Below are 24175 nucleotides of genomic sequence, written 5' to 3' on the forward strand. Positions count from 1 at the left end.
TTGTACTGAATATCTCCGAGATTGACACAGAGCAAATCAGAGTGGAAAAAGAACAAGAGGAAACTGCAAAGTCTTAAAATAAGAATAGTATCTAGAAGAAAGTCACTTGCTACTGATACAATTCGTAAAAAAAAAAAAAAAATCAAGTGTAAAAGTTTGTCCAACATCAGAAAATTTCTTGCTCTCCTCATGGAGACAGACTTCTGGTAAACAGAAGACCTGGGTCCCTTCCAACCCAGAATATTCTGTTATTCTGTGTATGTGACACGGTATTGTCTCTAGGGATAGGTCTACCTCCCTTCTCTTTGTTTAGGCAGAGATGTCCAGAAATGCCCTGCCTGCTTTGTGACTCATATGCACTCATATGTGTGCAAAGGAAACAGGCTTCTCTCAGATGGGCTTCATATTCTTGAATTCATTCCTCAAGAGGGTCATATGCCATATCCCTTATCAACAGCAGCAGCTCACAGCTATCATCCTCCCTATGCCAGTCTTTGGCTTCACTGTTTTAGACTTCCTTTTGCTATTTAATTCTCATCTGGTGCCAGTCCTAGTTGCATCTGTGTTTCTGCTGGGACACCTGGATATATAGCATATCTTAGAAATCATGGTTTTGGAGCAGATTATTGAAAGCATAGACCCATGTGTTGGTGGCAGAATAAAAGAAGTCATTGGTCTAGATGGCAACTTGAAAGATAACTCTTGCTGTTGCAATGCAAGCAGCTTCTCGTAGCCTCTCTCTTAATTTGGCTGTGCATGTTGTCCCAGCTGTAAAGCCTTTGAAACAGCACTGGAGGCTGGAGGTACTGTTCACAGAGCATGAGGAGATTAAAACAATTAGGCCACAAAATTTTTGGAGATTGGTGCTGGGGTGGAAATTATCATAATGTAGAGTGTGTTTTGCAGCCTGAGTCCAAAGTTTGCAAACTCTTCACATAGTTGCCCCTTATTCCTGCAAAAGACAAGCAGTATTTATCACCTGATGAGAAGGGACTTCAGGGTGATTCTTTCTGTACCAATATTTGCTATGATGAATGGCAGATTGAACATAGTCATATGAAGGTGCTCTCTCTATAGGACCACACTCAAGTTATCAGTGTTACTTGCTTTATTAGCTTGTTCCTAGTTCATCTAATGAATTTTCAGCTTTCAGGACCCCTCCAAACATATATTTCTCACTGAAGGGCAAGGAGAATCGTTTTTAAAATCACAGGAGAAGTAAATAATTCTGAGCAGTGTTGAACCCTGCTGCCTAGCCTTATGCTTTATAGATAATTGCTCATTGATCTGTCTGGTGGGAAAGAACTTCTGGATCTCATATCAACATCCTGTTGATTCTGGGAGTTGGGATTATTTCCCTGTCTCTCTTTGCTCCTAAACGGTACATTTTTAGATTTCTGTTTTTGAAAGAGTGCCAAATAACAGGCTAAATAGGTCAAAATCTGTAGGAGAGGAGGAACGTGTATGGAAACTTAAAACAGACTCAGTGCCAAGGTAAAGAGCTTTTGGAAAAAGAAAATGCATCTTGCAGTTTCTTTTCAGCTCCAGCATGTTTAGGATGGGTGACTGATGGCATAATTAATAAGTAGGCAGTATTACTGTGCTAATGTGTTGGCATTTTCTGCAAGTGTGCAGTGATATATTGAAGAAGAAGTGTAAAGTACCTGAAAACAGACAATTGTATTAACCTTAGGCAAGTTTCTTTTCCAGTCAGAGCTTTCCTCCTGTTCCAAAAGACAATGTTGTCTTCTTGCTTTGTGCTCGGTAGGGCACTATTTTTACCATACTTTATAACTGAGAGGATAAGTAGGATGCCCAAGAGCTTTGTCTAATAATTTAGCTAATGATCCTGCTCTGTAATATCTGTTCAGGTGTTTAATTCAGTTTAGATTACTACTCTGATAGTCCTTTCTGGCTGTTGGTTTTGACAGGACTCATTTCTATATGCTGCCCTGAAAAAGGAAGGTCATAGTTCAGCTCTGAATTACTAAGAGTGTCTTCTTTTACATTGTGCCTCTGCTAACATTCAAACCAAATATTAATCTTTAGTATCTTTATTTTATATTAATGTGCCTTTAATTGTGACAAGTCTGTTTTGTGGGTCAAAATATTTAAACCCCCAAAGTTCATAGCATGACAGGGTAACCAGTATCAGTAGGGGTGGGGGAAGTGCTAGTTCTAGTGCTCCATGCAGTAATCACGCCCAGTCTGTGTAAGCAGGCAGGAAAAAAGCCCAAAAGCCATCCCATCCTGAAGTGTTTAAAAACATGGCTCTATAATATGCTGGAGAGTTGACAGGGTACAGCTGTTAGAAGAGCCAGATTAACCTGTGGGCAGATGCAGGGACTACACTTCATTATAATGTTCCAGAGCCAAAGGAGAGAACCTCATGCCTTGTTGCTTTGGGGCTGTCTTCTTGGGTATTTGAATATGTGGGGCCAGACTCTTAGCTAGACATTTAGAGTACTTTACTGTGCAGCACTTTATATATCTCGGTGCTTTAGACTCTAAGGTTTAAAATATCTTCTGCCACATCACCACCTATATTTTTATTCCGGTATCTAAACACATTCGTTTTATGCTTATTAACTGCCAGTTTCTGAAAAAGAGTGGAATATTCTGAGGAAGATTGTTGTGATGTGCTCATTTATTATGTTCTTTTGAAAATTTTCAGTAAAGACAAAACCAAATCAAAATAGCTAGACAAGCATGAATGAAAGACTCCCCAGGTCCTCATTTCACCTCTCGTTGAAAAGTCATTAGAGTTGTGACTAGTCAGCAAATCCAAAATCTAGCACCTGTTTGCCAGATAAAAGCCAGCTGCACTCTATGTATATTCTTTAAGCCACCTGCAATTTGCATAGCGTGTGCAGTACCATTGTTCAAGTTTCTTTGCTTAAGGTGTTTTGAGATATTATGTTTTTATCAAAGATGAAAGATTGATGCAATGGAGTCAAACCTGTAGTAAGACTGTGATATCAGTACCTTGAAGAAATGAGGTTTTATGGGGATTGAATTTTTGACTTTTTATTTCTTTGTTTTTTCATTTCAGTGATCCAACTTACTTTTTTTGATCTAAAAATGAATTTCACCTCAGCTTATTTCTTCATTGGCTTTGATTAGGTCATTACTTACTGAAGTGAAATTATTTCTTCTCAGTTTTATTTCAAAATATTTTTTAAAACACAAGTTTCCTGAGCAGGCTAATCTTTTTAATGCATGCAGGACATTCCTGTGATATGGAGCTCATTTTGACATCGTTTCTCTTCCTTTTAAACAGAACTGGAATGTAAAACTATTTTCCCTTTTTTTGAAAATTATTGTCCTCTGAAGTGCCTGAAATTCTGAAACTGAAGTCACAGAAAATCTTTGTCTGTATTCAATCTACCAGCACTTTCTGCCATCCTGCATTTTTATTGCAGGATATTTATTCATAAATATTGCTTAAAGTCCTATAAGTTCTTTCACAGCCTGTGAGGTAAGATCAGGTTTGCCTTAGTGACAGTCTGAAATGGCATGAGAAGATGAACAGAGAACTTACATTCCAGGCCATTAACAGACAGCAGGAAAGGAGATGAGTTTATTCTCAATTTCATACTGGATAGCACAATACTTGACATTCCTCAGTATATCTAATATTATATTCTGAATTATTTTTCATTAAACTGCAAAAAACTACTGATTATAAAGGGTATATTGTGACATAAGTAGGATTTTAGAGCTTGATAGACCTAAATTCAGGTTTTAGCTCTGCTACAGATTTACTGAATTTTCTTGAGCGAGTTGCTTGTTTTGGTGTGACTAATTCTCATACTGTAAAAAAGTAAAAAAATCAATACTTGTTTATTCTTACCCACCATGATCAAAATGGTGATACTCTGTTACTTACCTGATATGTAAGATGCAGCCATAGTCTGTTGTCTAGGGTTTGAGGTTGACTGCCAAACTGTAGAAAATTAGTAGGAGCTAATATTGGATATTCAGAGTGTTTCCTAGCTCCTTTAATTTTGTTCATGTTCTGTGGAAATTCATATTATGTGAAGAGATGAGAACATAGCTGATGAAATTTTAAGTGATTCAGAGAAATTGCACCACAAGTGCAGTAATTGTGATTCATAGAAATTTCACATTGTCCTAGCTTTTCCTCTTTCTTTCCTGATGCTAAATTATGTTGGACAGCCATAAATCCTTTCCTGATACCTAATTTGCATATAAGGAATTTCTAAGTGATTATTGCAGAGCTGTTTGTCAAGAAGAGAAGAAGCAAGTGATCTGCATACCAGTACATTGGTTCATATCACAACTCAGGTGTTAAATATGGGCTTGGTGTGTCAACACCATGAAACATTCCATTTCTTAACAAGTAATGGGCAATTGCTAGAGATATGTCTCAGTCGCTTTGTGTAGTAGCACAAGTTCATATAAGTTTGACTCTTAAAAAAATAAACTACATTTAAACACTTTTTTTCCTAAAACTCATCCTATTTTAATTGACAGCAAATCCTTCTAAAACCTGCTTTTGATGTAGCAATCTTAGTCAATGTCTGCTGTCATTTAATTTTCACAAGAAAATCTCTGGAAAAGCTTTTCTTATTGGAAAGCCAGTTTCTGCTGCATACAGTTTATTCTTGATCTCCTTGTACAAGCACAGAATAATAACTTCTGTGATGACACTGGTGCTTCCTTAGAAAAGATATTTGAGCTAAACAGAAGGGCAAAACAAGGTCACTGGCATTATATATCTACAGTGAGCTTTAAGGAATGAGTCAGACTTCCACATGGAATGATAGTTTGCCTTGTCATGAGAACACCCATCTTCAAAAGGTTCCTGCTTTGGAAAAATAAAGTAAAAACCATAAGGAACCACTTAAGGAGGCTGCATAAATAATTTGCCATTTGTGAGCAATATATGCAAAACGATAGGACTGCAAGGACTGTATTTGATGGAAAAGCTTCTAACCATTTAAACTGCCATCCTGGTGTTTATTACCTGAATCACCTCCGGGAGTCTGATAAACACCTGTGATCTGCTGGTAATTCAGGAAAGGAGGCAGCACTCTGCATGACCTGCTTTTTTTTCTCCCAAGCAGTCACAGTGTAATAAACCGTATACAGTGATTTTGAACATGCAAAGAATTTATTTAGACAAATTAAGGCTACTGCTCTTGGTTTAATGCTTAACAAAGCTATCAGCAGAAAGTTGTTTAGTACCTCTATATGGTGTACATGGAAGTGTCAGGAAAGAGCAAAAGACAATGGGATATAATGTACTTGGAAGGCAATTCAGTAATTTCATTTGCAAATGAGAGTAAATGGTAAACACCTTAAAAAGAAATGGAGAAAAAGCAGGTGTTCCTTTTAACCTATACGTTTTAAAAGTTACTACATGACCAGTAAAGTAATAATTTCCCGGAAAGCAATATTTAAATATATCCATCATCATTTAGATCTTGGACACATACTTAAATATTATTGATTATTTGCAATTGTGTGCATCCATGTGTAGGTATATTAAACAAAAAAGTAATAGTATCATGTCACTGATTGGGATAAAGTACAAAAATGGAACTGGAGTCCCTAATTACTCGTTGTTGTTTTTTTTTAATTAAGAAAACCACAAGCAAATTATAGACATCCAGTTTATAGCATTGCAATCTTACAGGCTTGCTCTCATGAATATGGTAATTTTTTATTTTATGCCCTCTTGAGACATCTTGTTAAAAACATTTTATTGGTGATCCTAAAATTCAGTAAATTTGAAGCCCTTGGCACCCTGAAGATAGTTAAAGTTCTTCAAAAAATGTCGGCAATAAATATTTGGCAAATATAAAGAATATGCACATTTTTCCCAAGTGGGTGATATATTTTTTTCCCAGTTCTTATATTCAAGTGATGACACTGCAGTTCAGAATATAAGTGTATATTGATATTTTTCTTCCAGAAACTGCATGTGTGGCTTAGAGCGCGTCTCCCACAGAGTTATTTTTGTGCAGACACCTGGAAGTGGTTGCACACTTGCTCCAGCTTGCAGACTAGTTTTGGACAGTCAGGTGTATGTATGAGCAAGTGGTCTTTATTTGGAGCAATTAAAATTCTAACATTCTCTTCTCTTGACATGCAATTACTAGGGCTCTGCTGTTCCCACTAATTGCTCTTGCTGGGGACATTGGTGAGGAGCCAATGATTTTGATGGGTAGTGGATTATCATTTTTACTCTGCTACCTGAGAAAAAAATCATTTGCAAAATCCCATGTGTAATTAGCAAGACTCATGATTAATTGTCCTGCAAAATTAGCTTCACTGTTGCTTTTATTTTACTGCTACAAATATTAATTAATGTTAACTCCTTTCCTTCAGTCGTAGCTTTTGAATATTCAACATGGCTTTGAAAAATTAGTCAGGGCTTCTACTTGCATTAACATGCTGGAGTTTGATTTCTGAATAAGTATTCTGATTTAAAAGATCACACATGGGTCATAAATAATTTTTATAGGAGGACAAACAAAGCATCAAAGCATCATGGGAAGGCATTCATGCACTAACTAAAAGTAAATTGTTTCAGTAATGATTCATTCCCCCAGTGCTTTTAGGGAAACATCAGCAAATATGCAAAACTGCATTGTGTGGGGCAAAAAAAATATTTAATACAACAATCAGTGTATAAATTTTCAAAGTAGCAAAGTGAAAGTGGTAAAAATAATGGTGGAGTTTGAGCAGTTGCGGTATCTGTTCTGTTTCTAGGACGTAAAGGTTCCCATGTTTTGATGGTCCAAGGCAAAAAATTACAGTTGTCTGTATGTCAATGCCATCTGCCATAGTGCTCTCAAAACTCTTGTCTATTTCCTGCTCACTATGACGGGGTCAGAAAGCAGAGGAAGGACCTAGTGATGACTGTTCTTGGGTCACTGGGATGCTGATGAACTGAATTCACAGGACAGCTCATTAAAAACAAAAGCAAGATGTCCTGATGCCCCAAAGAGCCTTGGCTTGTGGCTTAGCTGTGTTTTCATCATGCCAGAATAACTCACAGAGGTCAGAACAGAGCTTTTTTCCAAGAACTGCAGGTAACTCCCAGTATAGCTGTAGCACCACATGTAAAGCACACCTGCACACCAGCAGAGGCTGAATTTTGCCCCTGCATCAGTCCTTGCTTTATTTCTTCTCTGTGTTTTGAGCATGCCTCTAGATGAGTTTCTCCACACTTTTGCAGAGAAGCCCTTGCCTTCTTCTCATTATGCAATAATCTCATTGTAATCTTGTAATAAAGCTCCAAGTTGACCCCAGGAGAGAGCAGCAGGGATAGAGGTGACTGCATGGTTTATTGGGCAACATACTTGGCTTTGTTATCAAACCTAACAAGCAAAGCAAAGTTTGGAAATTCTGTCTCACTCACTCTTTTCATTAAAGTGTACTCTGCTTCTGACAGCACATGGTTGATTTTACTTGCTTTTTGCAGTCAAGTGAATGAGACAATTTTTTTGATAATTTTTCTAATGTTGACTTATTTTATAACCAAAATTAATTTAAAAATCAGACTTGAATCTGACTTTTGTTTGGTTACAAGCAGTGATTCCAGAATTCTTCACAAGCTCATTAAAGAGCCTTTGCATTAAAAAGGCCATTGTAGATGCGTATTAATTCAGAATTTCTGTGGAGTCTCAGAATGTTTCATACGTGAGAGAAAACTAAGAAAGAAATTCCAATCTGGATTCAAGCATCAAGAAAGGTTTCACATTTTCCTTGGAACTTTGGAGACCTTTGAGTAAATGAAAGAATCTGTGAGCCTTCTGCTGTTCATCTGTAATTGCTTAGTCAGGTGCAACCATGAAGCCAAAATTGATTCACATGCTTTTCTAATTTCAAGAGAAACATTCATGTGTAGTAGTGGTTGCAGAGAAGGAAGCAGGAACACTTTGCAGATGTGCATGTATGGGATGCTTGCTAGAAAAATTCTAATTTTTGTTTCTGTCATCTGCTCTTCAAAACCTTTTCTACACGGAAAAGGATCATCATCTATTCTGATAAGAATACATAATTTTTCCTGTGCAATCATAGCTACAGAGACATTTTTTTCTGAAGTAAAAAGCAGCTTTTTTTCTCTTAAAAACAACACTTTGAAAAGTCACTTACTGTGTTAAACAGCCTTATACCGTGGTACCATCCTGCAGCACACTACCAGAGAGTAACAGGGATTTGCATCACAGCTAAAGGGCTGGGGGGAGAAGTCTCATTCTGAAGTTTAAATAGGAAATATTTCAGATTTGGTCCTTTCCAAAAATTAAGGATTTGGTCTACCAAATCAACAGAAATCAACACAACCAAGTGGCTTCAAGTTTAGAGTCACAGGCATCTTGGTCATTATCTGAGTTTCTTAGTTAGTAGGCAAGTGTTTGGAGAGACTGGATAACTGATTTTGCAAGGATCTGTTTAAGTACAGCTGCTTAGGGAAATTTAACATTTTGCAGAATCTGGGTGTAAAAAAAAAGGAAAATTACAAAGTTCAAGCTCTCTGTATTCTTTTACCACTTTTTAAAGATTTTTAAATCCATATTTGCACATAACATCCATTTCACAGAATGTGGATTTGTATTGGTTATTTGAAGGCCGGAATCCATCCTTAGTTATGTTTTGATTTCTTATTTGGCATGAGAATGTAGCTTCAATAGCTGTGGATTTGGCTGTGCTATGTAAAAACACGTTTTTGAGAAGGGAAGGGTAACCCTTTGTTTCTGGAGCATGGGCAGAGCTCCAGCCAGCACAAAGCTGTCTCTGCCTGCATATTACCAACATCCTGATCAGCCTTTGGGGAGGCTGGATTTCTCTTTTCCACCTATCTTTTCATCTCAGTTTTTTAGTTCGAAAAAAACCCAAACCAAACTATGGGCAGAGAAACCTTTCCTTGTCTTTCTCTTCTAAACAACTCTCTCTTTATCTTTTTCCACTGATTTGCACTCTTTCAAATGCGAGCAAGAAATACAAAAGTTATAAGATTTTCAGTTTAAAAAACAAACCATTTGACATATGGGGAAGGACAGATAGGAATTAAAGATTTTTTCTTTACCTCTTAGGAATTAAATACAGCTCCTTCCTTAAAATTGGCCTCTACCAGGAGGCTAAAATACTCTGAAGGTTAGCTACAGCTCTATCTGCTGCTGTGATGGTATTTACTGGATGATGAATATATTAGTTAAAATTCAAATTGATTATATGGAGGGGTAATGTTGATACTATATTTACTGCTTTAGTGTAGTCCAATCATTTGCGTGGAAAGAGTGGTAAGAAAATAACTTAAAGGTGACACTGTCTGAAATGCAGGAAATGAACAGTGCTTTATAAATAATATATTTCTCCTATTGTGTTAATTTTCAAAATAAGCTTAGACCTAAGTGTAATGTTCGATCAGTAGGAGCATCTATACTAGTGTATTATTAGTCTGTTTAGTCACATCTAGAAATACGCTCTTCATATTTGTGGTTGCCAAAGTAAATAGAAATCAATGAAAGTTGCAAAAGTGCTGAAGTCATTTCAATAAGTGAAGCGCTCATTAATTTAAATTTCACACTTGACATTGTTACAGTCTAATCATAGAAAATAAGGCATTGACTTCTAAATATGTTCTGAGCCACAGAGGAGTCCTGCAACTTTGTTTTCAAAGTGGCATTGACATTAGAGGGAAAGACCTCTGACTGCAGCAGTTTAGGCAGATGGTAATGATCTGGTAAACTTTCTCAAAAGGCTGAAGTCCATTCATATGGATGACATAAGCTTGAGGAGTTAGCAAGCAAACAATATTGAGGCACTGGGACTGAACATGTTCTAAAACATCAAAAAGCTCTTCCTGCCGTTTTCAAACATCTAAAAATATGTGTGAAGCCTGTTCACAATTTAATGGGAGATATACAGAGAGCTGGGGGTGGTTATACAGGAAATTAGAAAAGCCCCATCTCATCAGAGTGAAATAAATATGCTAGCATATAAGAAAAGTAATTGGAGGGGTGTGTCAGTTCTGTTGATGTCAAGCAGGTGTTCATAAATTAGAATAAACATTTATAATTGATATTAGTGATAAGAAAGTATTTAAATTACACTGAAGAGACATACCTAAATTGCCTCTTTCTCTCTTTTCTAAAAAAGCAGTTTGGGAAATGCAATTTTCCCCATTTATCTTACCCAACATAGACTGATCCTCTACTCACCTGCTTTTCTGTGGAGTATCCAAATCACATTGCATAATGCAGCGTACAGTGCAAGTAACTTAGAAGGAAGACTACTTTGCAGTTGCACTTAGGTAATGGGGGCAGGTAGGTGACATTAAATTGGTGTTTTCTGTTTGATAGGTGTAAGGATGTAGTCTCACTTCTCTTTGTTGTCTAATCAGTTCCATAGTCATGGAGAGCTCCCACTTATGAATGTACTTCATTCTTCCCACCTTGAGAACATCCTCTGTTGCTTAGAATATTCAAGAGAAGCCAGGATTCCTTAGCACCCATGACATAGATGGCACACAGATGCCTTCCTGTCAACCCTTTTGGAGAGTTAACTTTGCTTGGACTTGCTTCTTGTGCAAGACCCTGCCAGTGATTTGTTCACTGTTAATAAATGCTACTGATTGTTGTGAAAACCTTTTTTGAGCTAGTATATGAATCATGACTGAGAGTTTAAATATTAATCTTGTGGTTTGTGCACAATATATTTAAGAACAGCAGTGGGTTTTTTGCCGTTACAATCTCTCACTTAAAACAGGAAGAAATCAGTAGTAATGGTAAGAATAGCCTTAGTATGAGATTATGGTGTGCATCTGAATGCACTGCTAGGATTTCTGAAGTCTAGTATTTACTCAGATCTTTAATAATGGATACAGTATTTCCTGATTAAAAACGCACATGGTGTTTAAATGCCCTATTGTATCACAGCTCTATGTGGCCTAGTTTTTCACCAGATTCCACTGTAAATTGGATAAACTATAAGATTATCAATATGAATTTGAGACCAAACCTCGTTGAAAATTTGGCCTTTAATCTAGCTTTATGTATCTGTGTAACATTATTATTGGTTTTTGGGTTGATCATTTAGGTGGCTTTTTCCAGTAACAAAAACATTCAACAGAAATTTTGACTTTATGTTTACATCCTTTGTGAACTTAAATTTGTGTATAAAACTGTCAGACCCACTGAGCTAGTGATTGTTTTATCTTGCTTTATCTAGTTACTATGTAGTAACTTTACATTTTAAAACCTGTCTAGTTCCAGTCTGATATGAAATGGCAGTAAAAGAGATTCCTCTCGGAAGGGTTCACACAATATTTATAATACAAAATTACATTCCTAAAACAAGTTATTACAGAAAACTCTCCTAATAAATGAAACGGTTGGGAAGGTGGTATACTAAAGGGGCTTAAATCAGTGCAAGGTGGTGGTTTGCCTTCCTTTCTGACCAATGTGCCTTTGGGGAATAAATATTTGTGTTCTAATTTACAAGCTACTGTAATTTTCATAAATTTTAAAAACCTCACCCTTTCCCCCTCCCATAAAATTCTTGTTAGTTCTTTCTTTTTCCTTTAAAATCTTCCAACTCGTAAAAAGAAAAGCATTTTAGTAGGAAACCCAGAGACATATCATAGCTGGTTAAAATACTATGCCAAATATATTTTATTTTCTGTAAACTTTTCATCAGATAATATCTCTGTGGTAAAAAGCAGAAGGGTCCTGTTCTATGCTTCTGATGGAACTTGTGAACCTTTTCTGACATTCCTGTGGAGTTACACTTGAAGCATTGACTGACTGTCCATGTTTACACATGTGTATGTGTGTGGGGCTCCTGTCCTGTGTATCCCTGAATAAATGTCCTGATCTGTGAGCACTGGGATTGAGGAAGAGAAGAAAGGTTGCAGTAAGGGTGCTTTGGTTCTCGAGTCCTGGCCTTACACTATCCCACTTACCAAGCAGGTGTAAGATTCCAGTGTGAGGTAGTATTTCTGTCCCAAAGTTTGGCTCATGCAAACTAATTTTTGCACTATGTATAAGCTTTGAGAACTTGTTCTGTTTGTGCAAAGAGCATGCAAGAGTTTCAGTATCCTTTAAAAAAAGTCTGGAATGAAAAGGGGTGATGTGGGGTGAGCAGGAATAGAAGAGGCCTTGGAGGAGACAAAATGATTTGAACCATCTGCAAGAGAAGGTAGGCAAACAGCTGCAATGGGGAGGGCACACACAGGCAAGGAATGTGTGCAATTAGATTCTGCTTCACATAGGGGGACTATAATTTCATTTTATGGCTTTGTTGACAATCCTCTCATTTCTTTTTTATTGTGAATGACATCATCAATACTATCAGATGGTTCACTAACAGATGGCTTTGCACCATTTCCAGTATGATACCCAGCATATCATGTTATATTTACCTGCTTTCTACAGAGCACTTTACCTGGAAGGACTGAACTGCTGTGTAAGAATACATTTAACTGAGGGATCTTATGCAGCTCTCAGTGGGAGATAAGGCAATAAACAAAACTTGGATAACATTTTGCTAACTAGTTAATGAAGGAAGTGAATTAATGTGTTTTGAATTTGTCTTTTGCTTTTCATTTGTTTGTTCAATTTTCTAGAAAGGAAAGAATATCTTTCGATTGGAACACAGTTCCAACTGAAGGGGCAGAAAAGGAAAACTGTTCCACTGCATGGTGTGCTGAAGAGGGAGCAAAAGCCCTTTTAAATATTTTCTTTCCCCCTTGTAAATTTATTTTCTATTCATATGCCAGTTTAACTTCCTAGTAATTTTTAACTTATCGCGTAATTTATGGGTAATTTTGACACTTAGAGAACATCCTGCTACCTGTATGACCTCACTATGCAAGTGAGTAATCTATACCTGAGCTCTGTCCATCATTAAGGTTTTAAGGCAAGATGGTATGGTGAAGTGTAATTTTCTCTAGGGAAAGAGGTTGTTGGGAATAGTTGCTATGGAAATAGATGCTTTGCATTCTCTTAAGTGAAGGAAAGAAGGAATTGATTCTATAAAATCAAGGTCTATATTCATAATATTTGCATTTACTTCCAAAGTCATGTATTTGTATGTCTAAATTAATGTACTCTCCTTATAGGTAATCTTTTCTCCCTATATATCTAGAACTGTCACATGGGTTTTTGTGCTCTATTTAAAACCTAGTAATGCACCCAGCTTTGCATAAAAGCTCATCACTTGATGATAACACTAATCCTATAGTGCTGGTTCCTTCTGATCATGCAGGTTAATGGTTGGACTCAGTGATATCAAAGGTCTTTTTTAACCAAAATTGTTGTATGATTCTATTCAGCCCTGTAATGTAGTTTACAGTAACAGCTTCATATACTTGGTCTTCTGCAGAAAAAAGCTGTCAGAGAAGTGTGCTGGTTTGGTGACATATTCAGGGTAATCAGCTCAGCTCCCAAAACTGCACTATTTGGAGTCAGTGGAAATGCTGTATTGAAGGAGGACTGCACACTCAGGCTTTGTGTGATAAAATGAAGAAAACTGTGATAAGATTAGCAGGAAAATAGAATTGTATGCTATAGCAGAAACCAAAGGATGGGGGATTCTTTATGTTGTGGATGGATAGCAGATCTTTGGAAATTATTGACAGAGCATCTTGTAGATACTTCCAGTTTACAGTGGCTGAAAGTAGGGGTGGATAGGTTTATTGGTGGTTTGTAAATGTGTAAGAATGACCTCTGCTTCAGGATGTCAACAAGCTGATAGTAGAAAGAGGCTGGAAAATAAGAGAGAGAAGCATGTCTCCCCTCTTATTCCTCCACAGACATCTGCTTATGACCTTGGAGGCAGAGTAAGGCAGTAGCTGGACCTGCTGAGCTGAAGCACTTTGGCTCTTCTGAAACACAGCGGAGCTCTAGTAATGAAACCTTTAAATAACAACATGCTAATAGGTTTTCTGGTGTACAAAGTGAGAATAATATCTCTCTGCCCTGTTGTAAGTTGGTTTTGGTACATCTAAGTCCTTTTCTCACTGATTTTTACAAGGTGATAAACTTACAGACAGAAATTCTTTTAAGCCATAAATACCATGCATGCTGTCATGCCTAGAAGTACAGATAAAGCCAGTGGGATGCTAAAACTAGTTGAAGTGCATTCCTTCTCTACCTGGTGTGCTCAGCTGAAACTGTCTGCTATCAGTTTGGGGTACAGTGTTTGACCTTTGTCTGTAGATATAAATGAAATAGAGCTCCCACCACTCAGTCACAATGCTCTGAATGACAAATTTGTACACAGCAGTCGACCTGAAAAGTAGAGGCTTAACCTCACATGGAAGCCTCTGAAGTTTCTTGTATCTGCTTTGTTTCTGTAAACTTTCTCCACTCTTTCCCCATTGTCTTCTTTACAGACAAGAATCCTATAGTTGCAGACCTGGTCTCTCAATTTTATATTCTGTTACACTCTTCCTATTTTGTGTTTTTCATATTATGTGGCTTTGGAGGAAAAGGAGGAGTAATATCCACCATATTTCTCTTGAGTTTGTGCTACAAACTAACTAATCTTTTTAAATTATCAATTCATGTATTCCAGGAGATGCATTGTATGCATACTTTTTATCATGCCACGGTATTTGCAATGTTACTTTAAGGTTTCCCCATAGCAAATCTGGGTAATATAGGCAACAAATTGTAGAACCTGGTAGGGCCAGATTAAAATACAAATTTGTGAGCATAATACTTGGAAGTGATGTGTACATTAGTTATCTTTTACTGATCATCAGATCCACAGTGTGAAACCAAGGGGGAAACTAGTTGATGTGCATACTATTACATTTCCTGAATTTGGAATTTGGATATGAAAATGGAATTATCAACTCAAGTCTTTGAATCACACTAAACAGAAAGAGAACAGAAAAAATTACTTCTGGAGCCAGTGCCTTAAATCTGCAGCATTAAACATGTGCATTAAACAAGAGATATTATTTCTTCTTATCCTTTCTAAAATTCCCCATTGAGTATAGAAATGCCAGTAGTAACATCGTGTTCCAAAAATGTGGAAATTCAGGGATGATGCACAAATAACTTGTAAATTGGGATCATTGGTTGAACTCATGCTAGGAGAAAATTGCTATTTTACATCAAGAACATTATTTGTCAAAGTGTTTTCTGTTCACCTGGACAAAAGCAAGAGGCAGAGTGTAGTGCATCATTATCATTCAGTTCTATGTGTAATTTCATTCTTAGAAATGAGACGCTCCCAATTTTATATTTAAATCAAGAGATTGAAATATTATTGCATTTCATTTATTTATTATTCATTTATTCAGATGAAAAAAATTTTCCTCTGTCTGTTTTCTTGCTGTATGCTGTGGATTTTTCTTGGGCATTGGGCAACACTAAATTACATCCCTGAGACTAAAAGTGAAGGATTCCAACCTAGAAGGGCTGAAGAAACTTTGTGTATTTTGGAGAGGTTCCTGAACAATTTCTATACTTCTTTTTTGCTCTCGAATAATGAAAAAGGTCAGCTGTAGCTGTTTCCACAGCTCCTTGTCCAGATTTAGAGGAAGATTAAATAAGAATCAGTTATGTTCTTTAGTTCAATTACAGCAGGTTTTTTAGAAAAATCATGATGAGGAGTTAGAGTGGGGACTTGACTGGTTGTCTTGGAATTTTTATTTTCCTGTTTGCTGTACAAAGTGGTACATGAGCAGATGGGGGAAAACATAACTGAATTTCTTCATCTTTTAATTTCTGTGGAAAATGGTAAATATATCATTTAGAGGGAAATAGTCCTGTTGTTCTTCCTATGTGCTTATGACCATATTGCACATTTTTATGACTATTTAGTGTGTTTAATAAAGTGATCTATTTGCATAAGAGGAAATGGATTTCTGGTACTCCATTAGATCAAGTTTTTTGTCTATGCCTGGGCAAGACCAAAAGGACAAAACAAGGCTGCAGTGAATATTCCCAGAATAATATTCATGCTGTATTGCCTGAGCTGTGGCACAACATCTTCCATGAGCATTTCTATCTTTTCAAAAGGCAGGCAGACATTCTGCTACCATGACAGCACCATGAATACTTGCATATTAAAGACCAGAATGTTGTATTTACTACAGAAATTATGTAGTTATTGCAAAAAGTCTGGGCTTATGATCCCACTTAGAAAATTCTGGTTTGTCTTCTTGGAGGAACTTCAGGCTCCAAATCCCTGTGGCAGCCAGAATTGGTGCAACTGTCCCACAGAGACACAGAGGCCTTCCTGTTCTCTTTCTCACTTGACAAGTTCCTGTAATGACTTTCAACAAGGTAATGCAGAGGAAGGAGGATTGCATTAGCAATCCCCCTCCAGCTCTCCGTCCTTGCAGGCACAAGCCTGAGAAACAAATTCTCTCAGCTTCATCTACAGAGGATCAAACACCTTCTGCCGTTGTTCCCAGGCATTGTTAATTGTTGTTAATTTCCAACACCTCATTAATTATTTGCTATTAAAGATGTGAGTGAGGCAAATGCCCTTCACCCATGGATAGTCACAAGAATGGATCATTAATAACTACAAAAATTTTTTACTTTTGAAGTTGAAAGGGAGCTTGTATGAAAGTCATGTTGTTTGCAGGAAAAACCTGTCAGCTTTCACTTTTATCTAGAACATTTAGTCACTCACTGCACAGACATTTGGTAATGACAGCTCTGTGACTGACTGAAAATCAGTATTAGATTGTAGCCTGAAATCCAGAATTGGATTATTGGCTGATCATCTTTCACCATTTTAGCTGCAGTGACTTAGAGTGCCAAAGAGGGGCAGTGACTTCTGCTTCTGCAGCCAAGTCCAAGTAGAATTGCAAATCAAAGTTGTCATTTGCCGTTGTTCACAGCCTGGTATAGTCACTTAATTTTTTTTTTTTTTTTCATATTAATACATAAGGCAATGAATTTCAGCTTCTGGCAATTTACACATTACTCCTCCGTGCCTCTTTAATGGGCTCCACACATTCTTCAGAGAGTGGGTGGGTTGCTGTTTCAATAATTTCTGGAGTAGTTATTTCTTTAGCTGCTGCAGCTTTTCCAAAAGAGACTGTGAAGCAAAGCTAAGAGGTCATTGGGCAGAGAACGAAGAATCCTGTTCTCTTAGGTCAAGTTACTTACGAAAATAATTCTATATACTGTCCATTGCACAAGAAATCTTAAGCAGGGACAAGAAATGTAACCACGTATTCTGAGCTATGTTACACCTTTAATACCAGAGATTCTCTTCCAAAGCTAGATTTGAATTAGTGAGTTGAGTCTCAGACATCCACCCTACAAACCCGTCAGTGGAGGGGAGTTCAGACTGCCCCACACCTGCAGTTTCCAGATGCTGCAGAAGTTCCCATTCTCTACTCCAAGAGGAGAATGGGGGTTCATAATGTTGGATCTCAGCTAATTAGGACAATACATGAGTAGCATTACTTCTGTCTTTTTTTCTTTGCTATATGATGTGAAACAATGAAGTAAATAACACAGACTTAAATACTTCCTTCTCTAAAACCTTCTGTGCATATTATAAATCTAAATGGTGCTAGCCTTGAAGGCTGAAAATGGCCATTAGATCATCTGTTTATTTCTACAGACAGTGAAATTTCACCTCTCCTGAAACTGTCTCACACCTTTTACTGGGCCATGGGATCTTCTCTGTAGGCCTCCAGCTTTGCTTTGGAGAGATCAATAGGCAAGACATCCACTACTGTCCTGATTATTTTACCCCCAGAGCTGATAAGCCTCAATGATTAATGATTTGGTAATCAAAAGTAAATGTTTTCTGTAAAAAATGCAGGGACTTTTCAAACGCTTAAATGTTATCCTCAAAAAATATTCAGTGCATATTGCAAACTGAGAATTCGATTAAAACAGTAAATTATGTCCTAGAGCCTTGTCTCGAGTTTCGCTTAAAAAGAGATAAAACCTTCCCAGGAAGTGTTTTCACCAGATGCCAGATCTGTATTTGTTTTAGAAGAGCTGAAGCATAATGAAGTACCTGACTTAAGACTTTACAAGATAAGAAGTGCCTGGCTGGTGCTAAAGCTTCATTTTTAATTCATTCTTTATTATGGAGTTGTTCTCTCTGGGAGGGTGAGCTGTGATCAGGAGCATAGCCAGGACAGATAAGGAACATGAACCCTGGCCTGAAAGCTGACAAAGTACCACAGCTGAGCAGTCAGTTATACTGGAGACAGATCTCTTTTGGGGACTAGTTCAAGCTGAATTTATTCTCAGTCACCTCCAAGAAAGACTCACTAAAAATGGAATGCACCACAATGATATATGACTTTTAAAAGTTTATAATCTATGTGCCTACAGGTTTCTGTCAGGAGGTAACAAGAAAAGAGAGCACAAGCAAGCCTTCCTCTACACATGTGCATACCAACATGTATACCTGCTAATACAGACATAGAAACTCATACGTGTATATATAATGATAATTATATATTACAGTATTTATTACAGTGGACTTCAGACTTAATCAAACAAAATCACAACCAACTAGGTTTAATGAATTAGAAAAAACTAAACCCAGGAGACCATGAAGCCATATGGATATTCTCTTTAACGTGTTTTGTTGGAGAAACTTCATATTTGATTTGAAAATAATTTTTGTGATTCCAGTTTGGGTTTTTATGTGTTCTACTGTGGTAATTATTTTCTTGGTTTTCATCATGAATGACATGTACTCCTTAGTGTTTTGCATTTACCTTGCTTGTATTGCAATGCAATTTCCTTGTGGAGAAAGCAATGCACCATTGCATTATGTCACCCAGTGCCTAGCATGGTGCCTAAATGCTCCTGTGTTCTACTTCAGTATAATCAACGTATGGTCGTGATGCTTCTGTTTCTCCATTTTCTTTTGTGATGGAAACTGATTTGATTCATGACTCCTGTTAAAAGTTTAATACTTGGCAGTCCTAAGCCTCACATTTCCATATTGGAGAGAGACCAGGAGTAACACATTTTTAACAACATTTTTAAGGGAAGCAAAATTCCTGGAGATAAGGTATGGATGTGAGATACCTCTGTTTAAAGAGAGGTATTTGCATATGCAAATACAACAGTTGTGTCTCCAAACAGTGTACAAACAAGCACACATTTGTAAATAAAAGCTTGATTGTGATGGAGCAAGTTTCTTCATATCCTATGAATACATTATTTATTATGTTGAGGGTGTGTTTATCTTTAATCTGACCTGAGTAGGTGAAGTCTGATTTTTAATTACCAGCATAACATTTTATAGTTCTTCACTTGTAAGCAAAACTCTTTTTCATTGTAAAACAAAAGCAGAAATCTTGCAACCAGTGTATTTATCTCTCTTCAGGGGCTGAGGGTTAATATCCAATAGCTCATAACATCTTTATTATAATGCATTTATAATGATTTACTGGAATGACTCTGTAGCTAAGTATCTAATGTCAAAGACTAGATTTGGTGTGGTGGAAAATGTCGTATCCTTGGGTAGCTCTAGGGAAAATGAGGCCTCAGTCAGGGCTTTCTGTATAATTCTACTAACTGTAATAAGAATAGGGGTAATTGCATTAATGTCAATTAAGCTATTAATAATGCCCTTCTTGTCATTCCTAAATATAGCAGTCACTCATACGTGCTACTGTCGCCTGTAAAGACTGTACGCAAATGAGATCACGGTTTATTTATGCTTTAAAATCTGGCTGACAGCCAGTCTTGTATCTCTTATATATCATCAAAATAGCTACTATTTTGGAGAGAAACCACCTAAGGTGCCTGGAGGGGCCGTGTCCTGTAGCTGTGGTATTGATCACCTCATGCCACACCCACAGCTCCTTTGTAATTTGTGTATCCCCAAGGATGCCAGCAGTGCCCTCTCTGTCACTTCCATTCAAGCCACGGGAAGTTTTGCCACGGCTGACAGTGAAGTTCTTTAGAGGAATGCTTGCATCATCTCTGTGCACTAGAAGAAATATCATCTCTGTTGATGACTTCAGATTTCCTGTATAGTAGGCCATAGCTAGGGGTGCAACTGCCCATGCTAACCATCTGTTCTGGGCCCTACTATTTTGGCTGCATTTGTGAAACAAAATTCTGTCTCTAATGCCAATTAGAGAGTATTAGTTTGTCTTAAGTAGGATTACCACTAAACAATTTAAAGACAGAGTTCTGGAGTAATGCAAATGAAACGTGCACAGATCTATATTTACTAAAAAAGTTGCTGGAAATTGAGCAATAGCTTCACAGAACCAAAGTCTACTTGCTGTGTTGTGCAGTGCTTCAATGATGGTGGTCAAAGATTCGTTACCAGCTGCAATGTGCAGAAAACCAACATTAGCAAATTTCAAGGGTTATCAAAGGAGTCACTCCCAGAATTGCACTGTCCTTCAGACAAGAGGAGAGAAAAATATAGAGGAACCTTTTAGTCAGAGCTTATGACAAATGAGGCCATGGCCAATTCCCACAGGAAGACAGTGAGAAGTACCATGATGTGCCTACATCAAGGAGCAGGAAAGGAGGCAACAGATGATATGTATGCATTAAGGGCAAGAGAGGAAAGGGAAGTGAGAATGAGACTGGAATTGTTTGTGAACACCTCTTGATACTCTAATGCTGCTCAACCACCTCCCATCTCCAGAGAGCCCAGGGTAAGGTTATAATAGGTGAACTCATTTTTGTAATAAAGTTGGCTGTAGCTCTAGGCCATAAATCACAAGTTCAAGTGCTCAAACTTGTACATTTCTCTCTTGCCTCACTCTCTATTTATACTTTGATATGGATGAATCACTGAATCGAAGGCAGGAAGAGAGAGTAATTCTTTCATCCCTATAGAGAATAAAACATTTACGTATGAATTATTAGGCATATTTTCTGGAGAGATACATTCTATTTTCTTCTACCAAAGGCAAATATAATTTCAATGAACCTGCTATTCTTTTCATATTATTCAACTGACTTCCTACCACAAGATTTTAATGAGCCTGCAACCACTGTGAGTGCTAGCTATTAGATAGACGGCAAGTTTTTATCCTGTGCAGCTGAATCTTATTTCTGACTCAGCTTTAATTTATTCCTTCCTTACTTGTTCCAGTGAATTTCTTGTTGCAGTGAAGTTAAAATATCCTCAGTGATGTACTGTGTCTCAAAATCATGTAATCTTTGCAATTATTTGCATTTTAAGAACAGCTTAAAGGCGACATTGATACCTCCTTGTCCATTTTTGTCCCTTTTGAGTCAAAACTTTGTCATCTCTGTTAACTAAGCATATTTGAAACAGCTGTTTAAAAACCCTCTTCCCTCATTTTAATTTCTTTCATAACTTGTCCCTTTAAGTACAGGTCCAGTAAAAATGGCTTCTCTGTTTAAATAAGAGTCCAATGCAGAATGAGAATGAATGTTGTCATATGAAATGCATTTCAAATGTAATAAAGCAGAAAGGAGTTCCTGGCCCCTGTGTCAGTTGTAAGAGGGTGCATACTGTGATCACTATAGCTCAGTGGCTGCAAAGCAGAAAATGAAGATTGTAAAAACGTCACATAAAGAAAAAATGCACAGTGGATTCGTTTTGCGATGCTCATAATTCAGTAATGCCTTTAAGTAGCTAGAAGAAATATAATAAATGTTTTTCCACAACATTGATCATACTGTATCAGAGGAAATATTAGTGTGCAGGGAGCCATGATTATGCTGGTAGTAATTCTCATTGCAGAAAACTCCTAGAAGATGGGACCCTTTATAGGCTGAACTTTTATTGGCTGCCGTTATTTACCTTTAAGAATACGCCTAATACACTGTCCTATAGCTAAATATTTTTGTGAAAACTCAAACCAGCAACTGTCAGTAAATCAAAAAACCTGCTACCACTTTATAGAATTTATGTTTTATTATGAACAGTCTGATCAGCTCTGAGATACAAAAAATGACCAATCGACCAAAACAAATTTCCTGCTGTGTTCCAGAATCTGGATTTGGTCAGACAGGTTTATTGTGCATGATCTCATCAAACCATTTTCTTTAAGTATAAAGTATCCTCAAGAAATGTAATGCAATGTTAGATTAGGCGATAGATTACATGGTTATCTGAAGGTTATAACCAAACATACACAGACCACCATGGATGATCTCCTTACTGTACTGCCAAACCCACCCAAAGTCACCAAAACATGTCTGACCTTTGGGCTGGGTGAGGAGCCCAGTGTGGTTCCCAGTGCCAGTCTGCTGCTCCTCAGGCTGGCAGGGTGCCATAGTGCTGGGGAAAGGTGTGGGTCAGCCCTGCGGAGGGGAACCACTGGGCACCTGGGGGAGGCCAGCCAGGGACAGCACGTGGGCACTGGGACCAAGGAAGGAGAGCACAGGTTGAGGTGAGGAACATGGAATGTACCAAAATGTTCTTCCGTGGATGCTGAGATGGCCCTTCCTCTGCACTGTAGGGAATGGAGAGGCTGAATGAGATGTGAGAAGAGCTTATCTGCCAAAGTGTATGTTGCTGGCTTCTGGACTCTGAAATACCCTATTGTCTCTAGAGAAGGCACTAAAATATTCGTGTTCATTTATCATTAAACTAATTTTCAAGATGATAGTTGAACATCGTTGCAACTTTTAGCAAGTAACTATGCTTATGTATTTCCGAAGTGCTGCTCACAGGCCTAACTCCTGCAACAGGACCTGCTGGGCCAGGGCCCGAACAAGCAAGTCCACTCTGCTTATCATTGGCTCCTGCAGAGAGTCTGGTCCTGTAAGGTAGGAATTGGTTTTGTTTCCTTGATAGACATTTTAGGCAAAAGTTTGATGTGATTGTTTCCCTGAGCAGATGTTGCTTCGGTCCTGAAATTTTAATCATATGCAGCTTTTTTACTGAAAGACACTCTGTGTCTTTTCTTACATTTAAAATAGCAAGGTTATATTTTCTTGCCTGGAATAAAAACGACGACCACACTCCCTACTATGTGCTAGTAGCCTGGATTGGAAACTGAAGACCAATCCTGCATGGTCTGTTCCTTGGCAATGTCTGTGTTTTTTGACATGATCTTAGGCAAGTCATTTAAGCTATCTATCCTTAAAGTAATTAAAATAATAAGCAGATCTCTTAGCAGTTACTGCATGGTAATTAAATAGTTAAAGACCTTTGGCAGGTTGTGTCAAAACAGGGAAACTGCAAGGCCGGGAATTATCAAATGCACAAACTCTTGTGCATCTTCATATAAGTTTTTTCAGTAATGGGAGTATTTAATGCTCCTGTGAATGAATTACTGTGACAATCCTTTATTCCATGTAGCTGTATATGTATTGCATACATGAATGGGGGAGTCTTCATTTGCATATGAATATTAAAGTTTTAAGTGCAGTAATCAGGAGTGTTACCTTAGTACAAAGTACATCTGTTGCTATAAACTTGACAGAAAGTGCCATAAAGGAGGAGGGGCAGAATTAAATCAGAAGCCCTAAGTGGCAACTGATGCTAAGATTCGTGAGAGTTTTGCTTCAGAGGGGAATACACACTTCGGGTAAGGTGTGATGTAGTGCCAGCCTGTGCAGTTTGCATACTGGAGAAGGCTCTCAGCCTGGAGCTCAGTGCTGTCTGCCACACGGGCACTGCCCCAGCCCCTGCACAGCCCCCAAACACAGAAAAGGAGGCTGCTTTATAGGCTAAAATGTGCCCATGGATACACTGAGCCGATTTTACAGCAGCTCAGGATGTGTTGCTCTGACTCCGTGGTTACGTTTTAACCCGAAGGGGAAGAAGAGCGATGGTTTGCAGTATTTTCGGTGTTGTTTCTGTTGGGTTCCGGGCGCTGTGAGCAGGGGGAGGTGCCGCTGGATGGCACTGTTGCTCGCGGCTGGCACGGGCGCAGAGGGGCACCGCGCCGGGACGGGCGGGCGGGGCACCGCGCACCTGCGGGAGGGAGCACCGCTCACCTGCGGATGGGGGCACCGCGCACCTGCGGGAGGGAGCACCGCGCACCTGCGGGCGGGCGGGGCACCGCGCACCTGCGGGAGGGGGCACCGCGCACCTGCGGATGGGAGCACCGCGCACCTGCGGATGGGGGCACCGCTCACCTGCGGATGGGGACACCGCGCACCTGCGGGAGGGGGCACCGCGCACCTGCGGGTTGGGCACCGCTCACCTGCGGATGGGGACACCGCGCACCTGCGGGAGGGAGCACCGCGCACCTGCGGATGGGGGCACCGCGCACCTGCGGGCGGGAGCACCGCGC

The 24175-nt window shown here is 38.5% G+C and overlaps 1 long non-coding RNA gene across 2 annotated transcripts in view; it reads right to left on the bottom strand.

The window, feature by feature from the left end:
* Nucleotides 1-251: 251 nt before the first annotated feature.
* The window catches only part of LOC130255865 (uncharacterized), a 33836-nt gene continuing 9912 nt past the window's right edge, over nucleotides 252-24175 (bottom strand). For both annotated transcript variants that reach the window (XR_008841023.1, XR_008841024.1), the window contains 2 exons: nucleotides 3890-4018; nucleotides 252-952 (listed from right to left, as the gene is read on the bottom strand). This is a non-coding gene — a long non-coding RNA (uncharacterized LOC130255865). The remainder of the gene's footprint in view (nucleotides 953-3889; nucleotides 4019-24175) is intronic.

Source organism: Oenanthe melanoleuca, chromosome 7, assembly GCF_029582105.1.
Source record: "Oenanthe melanoleuca isolate GR-GAL-2019-014 chromosome 7, OMel1.0, whole genome shotgun sequence".
Lineage (NCBI taxonomy): Eukaryota > Metazoa > Chordata > Aves > Passeriformes > Muscicapidae > Oenanthe > Oenanthe melanoleuca.